The sequence below is a fragment of the Apodemus sylvaticus genome, chromosome 16 (assembly GCF_947179515.1).
Source record: "Apodemus sylvaticus chromosome 16, mApoSyl1.1, whole genome shotgun sequence".
NCBI classification, from domain to species: domain Eukaryota; kingdom Metazoa; phylum Chordata; class Mammalia; order Rodentia; family Muridae; genus Apodemus; species Apodemus sylvaticus.
This window is the reverse complement of record NC_067487.1, coordinates 27,859,235-27,873,943: the sequence shown is the minus strand read 5'-3', so window position 1 is coordinate 27,873,943 and position 14,709 is coordinate 27,859,235.

Sequence of the window (14,709 nt, the reverse complement as noted above, 5' to 3'; positions counted from 1 at the left end):
ATTGTGGGTGGTACCATCCCTGGGCTGATAGTCTTGGGTTCTATAAGAAAGCAAGTTGAGCCCTCTTATACAGTCACCCTTCTCCTCAGCCTCTTTCAGCCTTTCCCTAATTTAACCACAATAGTCAGCAGTTTCTGTCCATTGGTTGGGTGCAAATATCTGCATCTGACTCAGCTGCTTGTTAGGTCTTCCAGGGTGTGGTCATGCTAGGTCCCTTTGAGTGAGAGCTCCATAGCATCAGTAATACTGTCAGGCTGTGGGAACTCCCCTTGATCTAGGTCCCTTTTTGAGCCCGTCACTGGACCTTCTTTTCCTCAGGCTCCTCTCCATTTCCTTCCCTGTAGTCCCAGACAGGGACAATTATGGGTGAGAATTTTAACTTTTGGATGGCAACCCCTTCACTCATTTGATGCCCTGTATTCCTGCTGGAGTTAGGCTCTACAAGTTCCGTCTACCTACTGTCATCTAAGGTCCCTTTTGAGTCCTAAGTGTGTCTCACCTCCCAGGTGACTGGTGCATTCTGGAGGGTTCCCTCAACCTCCTACCATTGCTAGTTGCCTGTTTCCATTCTTTCTGCAGGCCCTTAGGGCTTCAGTTCTTTTTCCTTGTCCCCACCAAGCCTGTCCACTTTACCTCCCAGGTCCCTCTCTCCCTCCCTCCTCACTTGTGATTGCTTTCTTCTCCCTCCCAAGTAAGACTGAGGTGTCCTTACTTAGGCACTTCAGCTTGTTGATATATTTTGAGCTCTGTGTCCTTACTTAGGCACTTCAGCTTGTTGATATATTTTGAGCTCTGTGGACTGTATCTTGGTTATTCTATACTTTTTTCCCTACTATCCACTTATTAGTAAGTACATACCATGCATGACCTTTTGGGTCTGCCTTACCTTGCTCCGGATGATATTTTCTAGTCCCATCTATTTTGCTGCAAAACTCAGCGTGTCCTAATTCTTAATAGCTGAGTAGTATCACATTGTATAAATAAACCACATTTTCTATATCCATTATTCTGTCTTGGTACATCTGCATTGTTTCCAGCTTCTGGCTATCACAAACAAGGCTACTATGAATATAGTGGAACATGTGTCCTTGTGATATGGTGGGGCATCTTTTGGGTATATTTCCAATATTGGTATTGCTAGGCCTTTAAGAAGATCTATTTTCAATTTTCTGATGAATTTCCAGACTGATTTCCAGAGTGGTTGTAGCAGTTTTCCATCCTACCAGCAGTGGAAAACTGTTCCTCCTTCTCCACAACATCTGCAACAAGTGTTTTGACCTGAGGTTTTGATCTTAGACATTTTGATTGGCATAAGGTGGAATCTCAGAGGAACCCTGTAGGAAGACCAGCAGATGCAATTAATTTGGACCCCTGAGATCTCTCAAACACAGCACCACCAAATAAACAGCATACGCCTGCTGATATGAGGCCCCCACCACATATACTGCAGAGGACTGCCAGGTCTGTGTTCAATCAGAGATGAAGCACCTAACCCTCAAGACACTGGAGGTCTCAGGGAGTTTAGAGGGCAACTGGGGTAGGGGTGGTGGGGGAAACATTTTCATGGAGACATTGGGGTGGGGAGGAAGTATGGCATGGAGATCAGTCTGTGGGAGGGGTGTTATAATTATAAAATCTGGAGTGCAAAAAGAAAGAGAGAAGGAAAGAAAGAAAGAAAGAAAGAAAGAAAGACAAAGAAAGAAAGAAAGAAAGAAAGAAAGAAAGAAAGAAAGAAAGAAAGAAAGAAAGAAAGAAAGAAAGAAAGAAAGAAAAAAGAAAGGAAGGAAGAAAGAAAAAAAGAAAAAAAGAAAGAAAGAAAAAGAAAAGAAAGAAAGAAAAAGGAAAGAAGGTAAAAAATTAAAGTGGGTCTTTTATTTTTCAATTAAATCTTAATTTAATCATTTAAAAGAAAAAGAAAGAATAAAAGGCAAGCTGAGCAAGCCAGGAGAAGCAAGCTAGTAACTAGCATCCCTCCATTGCCTCTACATCAGCTTGTCCTGCTTGTCTTCCAGCACTGACTTCCTTTGGTGATGACCAGCAATGTGGAAGTGTAAGCTGAATAAATCCTTTCCTTTCCAACTTGCTTTTTGGTCATGATGATTTGTGCAGGAATACAAACCCTGACTAAGACACATGGTTATCCTTTACATTATGGCTAATATCCACTTATAAGTGATAATGAGAATTACACATCCTACATTATCAATTTTTTTATTGATAAAATTTGAAGACATAACATCTGTAATCACAACAGACTTTTATCAAAATTGTATATAATATCACATAGCAAACTGCATCGTTTTTAACTAGATAATAAATTTAAGAGGATACTTTATGGAAAACTGTTTATCTATTGGGGGAATGTTTAGCTGTTACTCAGAGTATACTCCTTTTATCGTTCAGTTTTATGTAGAACTCTTGATTAATTTTGGCTACCATAACATTGATTTTAAATGTAGACTAAGCTTACTTGCTCTACCAGAGCCTGAAAAATACAAAGGTGGATGCTTGCAGCCAACTATTAGACTTAGCACTGTGTCACCAATGGAGGAGTTAGAGAAAGGACTGAAGGAGCTGAAGGGGTTTGCAACCCCATAGGAAGAACAACAGTATCCAACAAGCAGACTGCCCCAGAGCTCTCAGGGACTAAATCACCAACCCGAAAAGTACGTATGGAAGGACTCATGGCTCCAGCTGCATGCATAGCAGAGGATGGCCTTGTTGGGCATCAATAGGAAGAGAGGCCCTTGTTCCTGTGTAGGCTAGATTCCCCAGTGAATTGAAATGCTAGGGTGGTAAGGTGGGAGAGGGTAGATGGGTGGGTGGAGGAACATCCTCATAGAAGCAAGGGGAGGGGGAATGGGAAAGGGGGGTTCTACAGGGGAAACCCAGAATGGGAATAACATTTGAAATATAAATACATAAAATAGACAATAAAAAACCCCATTGTAAAATGTAATTTTAAAGCTCCAATTTCAGAAAAAAAGAAAACAAATTTGAAAATAAAAAATATTGTCATCACCATATAGTATAAAGTACTAAAGACAAGTATTTACTTTTCTATTTGTTCAAATAGATTGTAGTTCTGCAAGTTCTCAGTTTTAGTTCTGTTCTTTAGTTTTAGAAATTGTGCCATTCTTCATTCTACAGCTAGTTGTTAAAGTCAGTGTTCTTTATTCTAAACACTGTCTTTACAATGAAAAATATATTGACCATATCAGTAGAATATTTTAAAACATATGACCTTTCAACTTTGCTTATGCTAAATTAAGTATCTGCCAAAATTTAAACATCAAAGTAGTAATTTATCATATTGGATATATTATTCTGTTTGATTTTAGTTAAAAAATCAAGTGGAAACAGCATGAGCCTTCCCTTGGAAGAAAATGTGGTTTAAAAAATAGGATTTATTTATTTACTTACATCCCAAATGCTGTCCTCCCTCATGGAGTTCCTGCAGCCTTACCCCTTTCTCCTCTGAAAGGCCAGCCCCACCCCCATCCTGTGCATCCTCCCTCCCTGGTATTTCATGTTTTTTCAAGATGAGGCACATCCTCTCTCACTGAGGCCAAGCAAGGAAGCCCTGTCCTATATCTGTGCCGGGATGCTTGGGGCAAGCCCATGTATGTTCTTTGGTTGGACAATCAGTGTCTGTGAGCGCCTGGGGTTCCAGGATAGTTGACATGATTGGTATTTCTATGGGATTCCCATCTCCTTGAAGGCCTTCCTAGGTAATAACTGATGTACATCTCCTAATACTCAACTTCACTATGTAGACACATAAATCTGCCTTTATTTTTATTAGAAAAGTGTCCATAATTTTGCATATAACAAAAACCAAGCATCTGTTAATTTCTAAGAAATTGAATAAATAACCAAAGATGGAATGTAAAAATAAATATTTCCTTCTTTATATCATTTGTGGAAGTTATACAAAATATTATATGGTTTGTCAGATACATAAACCTAATCAAGGTAGTTCTGATGGAACAAGTCTGTAATCACAGTTAATTAGAAGTGTGAGCATTAAGATTCCAAAGCATACTTGGACAACATAATAATTTCAAAGGCAATCTGGGCAACTTAACATTATTGTGACACCAAGTATAAAGTAAAAGGAGAAACGGGGATGTTAACAACATAAAAACATGTATTTATGGCTGGAAGTATTCATTAGACAATTAGTTTAATGTCTGTTTCATACAGTAGAAGATCTCTTTAACTATACATCACTTTCTTTTCAGTGTATTGAAGGGAATTGGCATATTTGAATAAGTAATAGGGTAAATGAAGCAAATGAACTGGGATTAGGGATCATGGTCTTTTTGTTGCAATTTTCATGGAAGCAAGAATAGAAAAGAGATTCCCTCATCTACCACATACATAAGTTGGCTTGTTCTGATTTGGCAACATCTCCCTTTAATTCACATTTCATTACTGTATCATTTCCTACTGACAGCATGGAAATTTTATTCTAATTACTAACATTTATTTTTGGTCACAGGCAGTTTGGATTAAGTAACTGTGCTACTAAAATTTCAAATATTCTTTTGCAGGAGAGAAAATCAAAGAGCCTCCAGGTAGATACAGAGTCAAGTAGAATAAGCAATCTGGAATTGCACAGTTTTCTTGTGAAGAAAAGATGGCCTAAATGATTAGATAAAGAAAATATAGAGTTATTATGACCCCTACTCCTTACTTAGCTTTATCAAACTCTCAACTAAATTATAGAACAGTGTTCAAGCATCCTTTGTGCTCATTAATAGTCTCTCCTCTCTCTCTCTCTCTCTCTCTCTCTCTCTATATATATATATATATATATATATATATATATATATATACTTTTATTTTTAATTATGTGTTTTATGTATACATAAACTTGAGCACAAGTGCCTGTGAGGTCCAAAGAGACAGGTTATGTGAAGACTGAACTAGAAGCATTTGTGAGACTTTAGGCATAGGTAATAATAACTAAACTTGGGTCCTTTACAAGAACAATGTGAGCCCTTAACTGCTAAACCATTTCTCCATTTGAAACAATGAAATCTTTTAATTAATTTTCTCAAGGTAAAAATATATGCATTTGAGTAAATAATAGTTTCTTATCTTGGTACTCGGATATAATGAAAGATGAACAGAAGTCATTTAAATTTAAAGACAAATTTCTCCATTAGGAATCTGAAGGCAACCACTCTTTATCAATATGAAAGGCAAATTCAGTGAAGTGTAGCCACAATTTTAACTTTAAAATGTAGTGAATAGACATGTCATTTTACAACTAAAATATTTTTGTATGCATAATATTAGAGTGAGTTGTTTCAAAGAAACAAAAGAAATAGAATTTGGAGCTGTCTCTGTCTCTGTGTATGTCTCTGTCTCCATCTCTTCCTCTGCCTCTCCCCTCCCTCTCCCCCTCCCCCCTCCAGTATCTGGAACTCTCAACTAATGTTCCTGCATAATGCCTGTCTACTTTACACCATAATGATAATGGACAAACCCTCTAAAAATGTAAGCAAACTCCCAGTTAAATGCTTTCTTTTATTAGAGTTGTTTTGGTCTTGTGTCTCTTTACATCTATAGAACTGTTACTATTACCATGATAAAGCAGGAGTACAAAAAAAGTGAAAAGTGGTAAAAATTTATTTTGGCCAGTTTCTAAGAAGTCTGGTTGTTCTCATTCAGAAATTTTTAAGCTCTCATAGTGTAAGGCAATAGTTAGATTATGTAGTATGTAGTATTATGTAGTAGTTAGAAGTTAGATTGTGTTGCTAAGGGTTTACCATATATACCACTTCACCTATATATTCCACATAGTTATTCATATATGAGTAAAATTATTTTAAAATTAAAAAAAATGTTGCTTCAAACAATATGAATCATAAACATTCATTCTGATACTATTTAACTATAAAGAAGTTAGTTGTTGTTTTTAACAAAATGTCAATTGCTCAATTTTATCAGTGAAGACTCAGGAGCCCAGTCCTGGGGTGAAAGGCTCCTAGCTCCGAAAGACAGGAAGACACCTAGCTGAACTCCCCCCATAGCCAGTGGTTCCTTCTCCACAATGTCTCAAAACCCCTTACACTGAGTGTGTGTCACTCGATTCTACTTCTTCTGCATCTCTTTATCTCTCCTCCTGACTTGGTTCTCTCCCTGTCCAATGATTTGCTGACTCTGCCTCTTGATTTGTGGTTGAATTTATTTAATCCTGTTTACAATAAACCCAAAGCTGCAGGATTGGGTGTGTGTGAGGGCCAAGCCAGATCACAACTAGATACATTTTTTTTTCCAAAAAATAATACAATCTTCTGGTTCGCATTATGATCAAGTATCCTGTAACAATTAATAATATGTATATGAATACAGAAGGAGATTTGAAATCTTACAAGAATTAATTTCCAATATAATTAGGTTTTCCCATGCATCAAACTCTTGTAAGCATTGATGAATAATCTCAATTTTGTGCCTTAAGCTTAAAAGATACATAAAGTATATATTAATAAATATATATGTATATATAATACATATATGTATATATACATATATATTTAAAAATGTACAAATATTTTAAAGGGTCTCTAGAGTCCCTATGAATAGAGTCATTAAAGCTTCATCCATTTAGCCAAACATGCAATTGCAAGCAAACTATTTGGAGTATCTCCAGGACTTGTGTGTTTATTATGTAACCCTAGTGACAGGGCCTTCTGTTGATTACAAATTTCTGAGCTTTATAATTTTCATTTCCCCCCTGAACTTTACAAAAGCTGTTAGTTTCCTGGGTTTTTTTTTGTTGTTTGTTTGTTTGCTTGTTTTGCTTTTGCCTCCAGTTTTCCACTTGGAAGGGACGTCTCAATTTGGAAGGAGTAGCCAGATCACACTGTGTTAAGCTTACTGCTCCTTCCTTTCTAATGAATCTTGTAGAAGCTATGCAAGTATCAGCTTTCCTTTCTTTTCCACTTATGACTGAACAGTTGGCCACTAAGCCAAAGCAAAAATTTCTCATTCTCAGAATTTGAATATGTTACAATCATCTGTAGCACATCACACACACACACACACACACACACACACACACACACACACACACACACACACCTGTACCTTTCATTTTCTGACTAAATAATGAGAATTCTCTCTCAGAAGACAGTATGTACCTTCTGGTATTATAAATCAATGCAGGAGCCAGAGGGAACTTCCATCTCAATTGATTTGGTTTTCCCATGTCATAGAGAAAAAAAAATGGTATAAAGTATTAAAACAGTAGCATTTTCTTACAGTTAAGTTAATGCATTAAAAATCAACCATTAAAATAATCTGATGGTCTATTGCAACCCTGTTCAAATTTCTGCACAATTCAAATGTTTTTATCTCTTCATCAGTAACATTTAATGGATACATAAAAAGAACATCAGCAAGGTTCAGTACAACAAAACATGATATTATTACTCATAATAATATCTTAATTAAAGTCCAGTTTTGACTTTAAATCTAATTTTAAATGTGGTTGGTTACTTGACTAATGGCTTGCCAGTATAGTACAAGTATAATATATCTTGAAGTAAGGTGATTACTCTAGGTGACACAATTTGTAAACTAGGTGATAATAATGATTGTGTTTTCCTACCATTATGCTCCAGATTATTTGTTAGCAGCATGAAAGTTAATTAGTATAAGTGAAGCTTCTTGTTGGGCACCTGGTTGAACTCTACAGTTTGTATGGCATGTGTTGTCTTCAATAATAGGGACACATCATGTTAAAGAGAAAAACCAATAATCTTGGCAAGAATTTTTGATAATTTAGATAAGGGAGCAGTATATCACTTTTGGCCAATGACTCATTAAGATGCAACAAATTTTTGTCCCTGTAGATTTTATTTGGTAACATTATATCTCTACTTATGCCATAGTCACCCCTACTATGTGCCAACAGTATTTAAATATTTTTATATAGGTTTATATTTTAGAAAACTTCTACTGTAAGATCGAACCTATGCCTGAAACTTCTAAAGTGGTTACAAACAAGATACTTGATAGATTATGGGCCTAGACAAGCTTGCTACTTTTATTCTGCTAAAGGGTATAGCAATAAAATTACCCCTAATGGCACACTACTAGATCTGCCTCTCTCAACTAGACAGAAAATGTTCTTCTCATGGTAGATGGGACCCAGAAATGGAAAATGTACCAAGAGTGAAATACTTTGGATCACTCAGCTCTAAATGAGATAGATGACTTCATCAAAGTCCTGTCTTCAAGAGTCATAGATCAATTCCAAAGAGGTCTTAGAAAAAAATATGAGAGGCAGAGGTATTGATGGCTTCTAGGAAATACTGCTTCCCAGACACAATGGGTTTCATAGGCAAATGAACCAAAGAGATAGTATAATCTCTCAAAAGACCCCAAAATACACAATACCCAAAAATATTAAAGCCAGACAAACTCAAATTGAAAAGGAGAAGTGGACACAAAATCCTAATTTTAACAAAGAAGCTATTTGCAATTTATACCCAGTTATTTTTCTATTGGATTTCACTGGGTATGTAAAAAACCCTTCATGTTAGAGGTTATGCCAGGAAGAGTTATGCAAAACAAGGAGTTGGTTTAGGGTTTTATTTTGTTGTTGTTTTTTGTAAAATTTTTATTCTCTTATGCTTTGACTTTTCATTTTTTATTGTTTTTTGTTTTTATTTTGTTTTTATTTTCATGTTTACTTGTTTGTTTTTGTTTAAGGAGTAGAGACAAAAATAGACAGATAAGAGCACTGTGTGAGGGAAAATAGACATCTATAAAATGTTGCTTAGGGTTTAAAGTCTAAAATAGTAGGTTTACACCTACTGCAGGATGCATATTGAATGAAATGCTGATTCATACAGTGTTATCTTAGGAGTGATTGTATTGCAATGTCCCTTTAGCAGAATAAAAGCAGGTTTTTCTAGGTCTATAATATAGCAAATTTCAAGTTCATTGACACTTTAGAATTGTAATGGTGAGTTCCATTTTTCTTTGGAAAGGTTGGTTGGAAGGGAGTTGGGGAGGATCTGTGAAGAGTTAGTATGTGGGAAAATATGATTAACATATATGAAAACAAATTTCAATAAAATGCTTGATAAATATCAATGATATATGAACAGAAAAAGGGATATTGGGTAAAGTAGGATTTATGATAGTTCCTATCCTATGTAACCTACAAAATCCACCATCATCATGATGTGTCATCTTGTTTTCTCATATTGTGTTGATCTTGATTACTTGGGTCATTGACTATTTCTTTACTTGGTCTCCTGGAAAAAAGGGTGATTAGACTGGGTTCATTTCACATCCATGAAGAAGCTTTGCCTTGCTGCAGGAGTATAACTGCCTAATCCCAAAATAGTGTAATCATTTTAATCTGTACTGCTGTATCATTTATGTCTGCTATGAAATATTGTTTAGGATAAGCGTTCTATATGCTCACTAAGACCAAATTTTGCTTTCTATTTTTGCCATTGTTGTTTTTCTGCTTTCTTCTTTCCTGTAGAAAATCCAGCTTGACATAGATCTTTTACCAATTAACATTGACTCGAAATGTTGCTTTTAGCTATGACAGCTTTGTCAGGTTCACTGCGTGATAGATAAGAAAGATCTCTAAGAGCTTGTCTGAGCATGTTCATCAAGGACCAATTTCCCTTGAATATTTCAGATTATGAAGCCTCCTTGTCTCAAGGAGGTATGAAAGTTTTTATGACGTACTTTCTCTGTTTATATAACATTCATGTCACCCACCCTTATATTTTATAGCATCATGTGTCTGTCTGAATAATATTCTTTTCTTACTTTAAAAGTTTATTGCAGGGAGATAAGATGGCTCAGCAGTTAATGGCACTATCTGCTCTTCTGCAGGTGGTGAGTTCAATTCCCAGCACCTACATGGTGGCTAACAAATAACTGTAGCGATATGATGCCCTCCTCTGAAACACATGAAGACAGAAAACTCATATACATAAAATAAGTAAATCATTTTTATAGAGTATTTTCCAATTCAAACTGTTTGACTGTAGATCAATGCCTGATTGCCTTTTGTCTTGGGACATGAATATGCTGAATATTCATAATTAATGTATTCCATCATTCTTTTTAAAAGTCAGAACTGATCAGTGTATTTTATCACTTTTTCTCACTTTCTCTTCTCCTCTAGCTGATATTGCTTTGAGTTATAAGTTTGTAAGTCTTTCCATGTGCCTTATAACACAAACTAATGTGACTATGTGTTCTAGTATATAAGCCAACATTTCCATATTTCTTCCATTGTTCTTGCTAAAATAGAAGCTAATGTTATTCTTGGTGGATTTTTCCTTTGACCAGCAAGAAGTGTCCCTCAGTGTCTCTTTTGATGACTTTAGATTGAAAGTCAATTTTATCTGATATTAGAATGGCACCCTCATTCGTAAAAGAAACTTTACCAAAGCTCAAAGCACACATAGTACAGGTTTATGTTGGTGTGGTGGTCTAAATATGAATGGCCTCCCACCTACCCCAAAGGACCATGTATTTGACTATCTAGTCCCCAGTTGGTGGACATTTAGAAAGGATTAGAAGGTGCCCTTGTATTTGGAGTATAGATGTTGAGAATTAAATGTTGTTCTTGGTGGATTTTTCCTTTGACCAGCAAGAAGTGTCCCTCAGTGTCTCTTTTGATGACTTTAGGTTGAAAGCCAATTTTATCTGATATTAGAATGGCACCCTCATTCGTAAAAGAAACTTTATTAAAGCTCAAAGCACACATTGCACCTAACACAATAATTGTGGGGGACTTCAACACTCCACTCTCCTCAATGGACCGATCAGGAAAACAGAAACTAAACAGGGACACAGTAAAACTAATTGAAGCTTTGGACCAATTGGATTTGACTGATATTTATAGAACATTTCACCCTAAAGCAAAAGAATATACCTTTTTCTCAGCACCTCATGGTACCTTCTCCAAAATCGACCATATAATTGGTCACAAGACAGACCTCAACAAATACAAGAAGATCAAACTAATCCCATGCCTCCTATCAGATCACTATGGTGTAAGAGTGGTTTTCAATAGCAACAAAAACAACAGAAAGTCCACATACACATGGAGGCTGAACAATACTCTACTCAATGATACCTTGGCCAAAGAAGAAATAAAGAAAGAAATCAGAGACTTTTTAGAATTTAATGAAAATGAAGGCACAACATAACCAAATCTTTGGGACACAATGAAAGCAGTGCTAAGAGAAAAACTCATAGCCCTGAGTGTCTCCAAAAAGAAAATGGAGAGAGCATATACTACCAGCTTAATGACACACCTGAAAGCCCTGGAACAAAAAGAAGCTATTTCACCCAGGAGGAGTAGAAGACAGGAAATCATCAAACTCAGGGATGAAATCAATCAAGTGGAAACAAAGAGAACCATACAAAGAATCAACGAGTCCAGGAGCTGATTCTTTGAGAAAATCAACAAGATAGATAAACCCTTAGCCAGACTGACCAAAGGGCAAAGAGAAAGTATCCAAATTAACAAAATTAAAAATGAAAAGGGAGATATTACAACAGAAACTGAGCAAATCCAAAAGATCATCAGATCCTACTACAAAAGCCTATACTCAACAAAACTGGAGAATCTGGAGGAAATGGACAATTTCCTAGACAGATACCAAATACCAAAATTAAATCAGGACCAAATAGATCATCTAAACAGTCCCATAACCCCTAAAGAAATAGAAGGGGTCATAGAAAGTCTTCCAACCAAAAAAAGCACAGGACCAGATGGTTTCAGTGCAGAATTCTATCAGACCTTCAAAGAAGACCTCACACCAATACTCTTCAAACTATTCCACAAAATAGAAACAGAAGGAACACTACCCAATTCCTTCCACGAAGCCTCAATTACGCTGATACCAAAACCACACAAAGATCCAACAATGAAAGAAAACTTCAGACCAATCTCCCTTATGAACATCCATGCAAAAATACTCAATAAAATTCTTGCCAACCGAATCCAAGAACACATCAAAACGATCATCCACCATGATAAAGTAGGCTTTAACCCAGGGATGCAGTTGGTTCAGTATACGGAAATCCAACAATGCAATCCACTATATAAACAAACTCAAAGAAAAAAAACACATGGTCATTTCATTGGATGCTGAAAAAGCATTTGACAAAATTCAGCATCCTTTCATGCTTAAAGTCTTGGAAAGAACAGGAATTCAAGGCCCATACCTAAACATCGTTGAAGCAATATACAGCAAACCAGTAGCCAGCATCAAACTAAATGGAGAGAAACTTGAAGCAATCCCACTAAAATCAAGTACTAGACAGGACTGCCCCCTTTCTCCTTATCTTTTCAATATTATACTTGAGGTACTAGCTGGGGCAATTCGACAACATAAGGAGGTCAAAGGGATACAAATTGGAAAGGAAGAAGTCAAACTATCATTATTTGCAGATGACATGATAGTCTACCTAAGTGACCCAAAAAACTGCACTAGAGAACTCCTACAGCTGATAAACAACTTCAGCAATGTGGCAGGTTATAAAATCAACTCAAGCAAATCAGTGGCCTTCCTATACTCAAAGGTTAAGCAGGCTGAGAAAGAAATTAGGGAAATGACCCCCTTCACAATAGCCACAAACAGTATAAAGTATCTTGGGGTGACTCTTACCAAACATGTGAAAGATCTGCATGATAAGAACTTCAAGACCCTGAAGAAGGAAATGGAAGAAGACCTCAAAAAATGGGAAAACCTCCCATGCTCATGAATTGGCAGGATCAATATAGTTAAAATGGCCATTTTGCCAAAAGCAATGTACAGATTCAATGCAATACCCATCAAAATCCCAACTCAATTCTTCACAGAGTTAGAAAGAGCAATTATCAAATTCATCTGGAATAACAAAAAAAAAAAACCCAAGATAGATAAAACTATTCTCAGCAACAAAAGAAATTCTTGGGGCATCAGTATCCCTGACCTCAAGCAATACTACAGAGCAATAGTGTTAAAAACTGCATGGTATTGGTACAGTGACAGGCAGGCAGATCAATGGAACAGGATTGAAGATCCAGAAATGAACCCACACACCTATGGCCACTTGATCCTGGACAAAGGGGCTGAAAACATACAATTGAAAAAGGATAGCCTTTTCAACAAATGGTACTGGTTCAACATGCAGAAGAATGCGAGTTGATCCATCCTTGTCTCCTTGTACTAAGCTCAAATCCAAATGGAACAAGGACCTCCACATAAAGCCAGATATTCTGAAACTAATAGAAAAGAAACTGGGGAAGACCCTTGAGGACATTGGAAGAGGGAGAAAGTTTCTGAACAGAACACCAATAGCATATGCTCTAAGATCAAGAATTGACAAATGGGACCTCATAAAATTACAAAGTTTCTGTAAGGCAAAGGACACCATCAAAAGGACAAATCGGCAACCAACAAATTGGGAAAAGATCTTCACCAATCCTACATCAGATAGAGGGCTAATATCCAATATATATAAAGAACTCAAGAAGTTAGACTCCAGAAAACCAAACAACCCTATTAAAAAATGGGGTACAGAGTTAAACAAAGAATTCTCACCTGAAGAATTTCGGATGGTGGAGAAACATCTTAAAAAATGCTCAACTTCATTAGTCATTAGGGAAATGCAAATCAAAACAACCCTGAGATTTCACCTTACACCAGTCAGAATGGCTAAGATTAAAAATTCAGGTGACAGCAGGTGTTGGCGAGGATGTGGAGAAAGAGGAACACTCATCCACTGCTGGTGGGGTTGCAGATTGGTACAACCACTCTGGAAATCAGTCTGGCGGTTCCTCCGAAAACTGGGCACCTCACTTCCAGAAGATCCTGCTATACCACTCCTGGGCATATACCCAAAAGATACCCCAGCATGTAATAAGGATACATGTTCTACTATGTTCATTGCAGCCCTATTTATTAATGCCAGAAGTTGGAAAGAACCCAGTATCCCTCAACAGAAGAGTGGATGCAAAAAAGTGTGGTATATCTACACAATGGAGTACTATTCAGCCATTAGAAACAATGAATTCATGAAATTCTTAGGCAAATGGATGGAGCTGGAGAACATCATACTAAGTGAGGTAACCCAGACTCAAAAGTTGAATCATGGTATGCACTCACTAATAAGTGGATATTAACCTAGAAAACTGGAATACCCAACACATAATCCACACATCAAATGAGGTACAAGAAGAACGGAGGAGTGGCCCCTTGTTCTGGAAAGACTCAGTGAAGCAGTATAGAGCAAAATCAGAACAGGGAAGTGGGAAGGGTTGGGTTGGAAAACAGGGGGAGGGAAGGGGACTGATGGGACTTTTGGGGAGTGGGCGTCCAGAACAGGGGAAATCATTTGAAATGTAAATAAATATATCAATAAATGAAAAAAAAAGAAAAAGAAAAAAAAGAAAAAAATCAAGAAGGACGGAGGAGTGGCCCCTTAAGAAAAAAAAAAAAGGAAAAAAAAAAAAGAAAGGATTAGAAGGTGTGGTCTTTTTGGAGGTAAGGCATCACTGGGGATAATGCTTTGTTACTTCAAAAGTCCAAGCCAGTCTCAGTGCTCTTTCTTTTCCTAATACTTTAGGATACCAATGTAGAACCCTGGCTTCCTTATGCAGTACCATGTCCACCTGCATGCAGCCGCACTTCCCACCATGCAGATAAAGGGCAGGTCCTC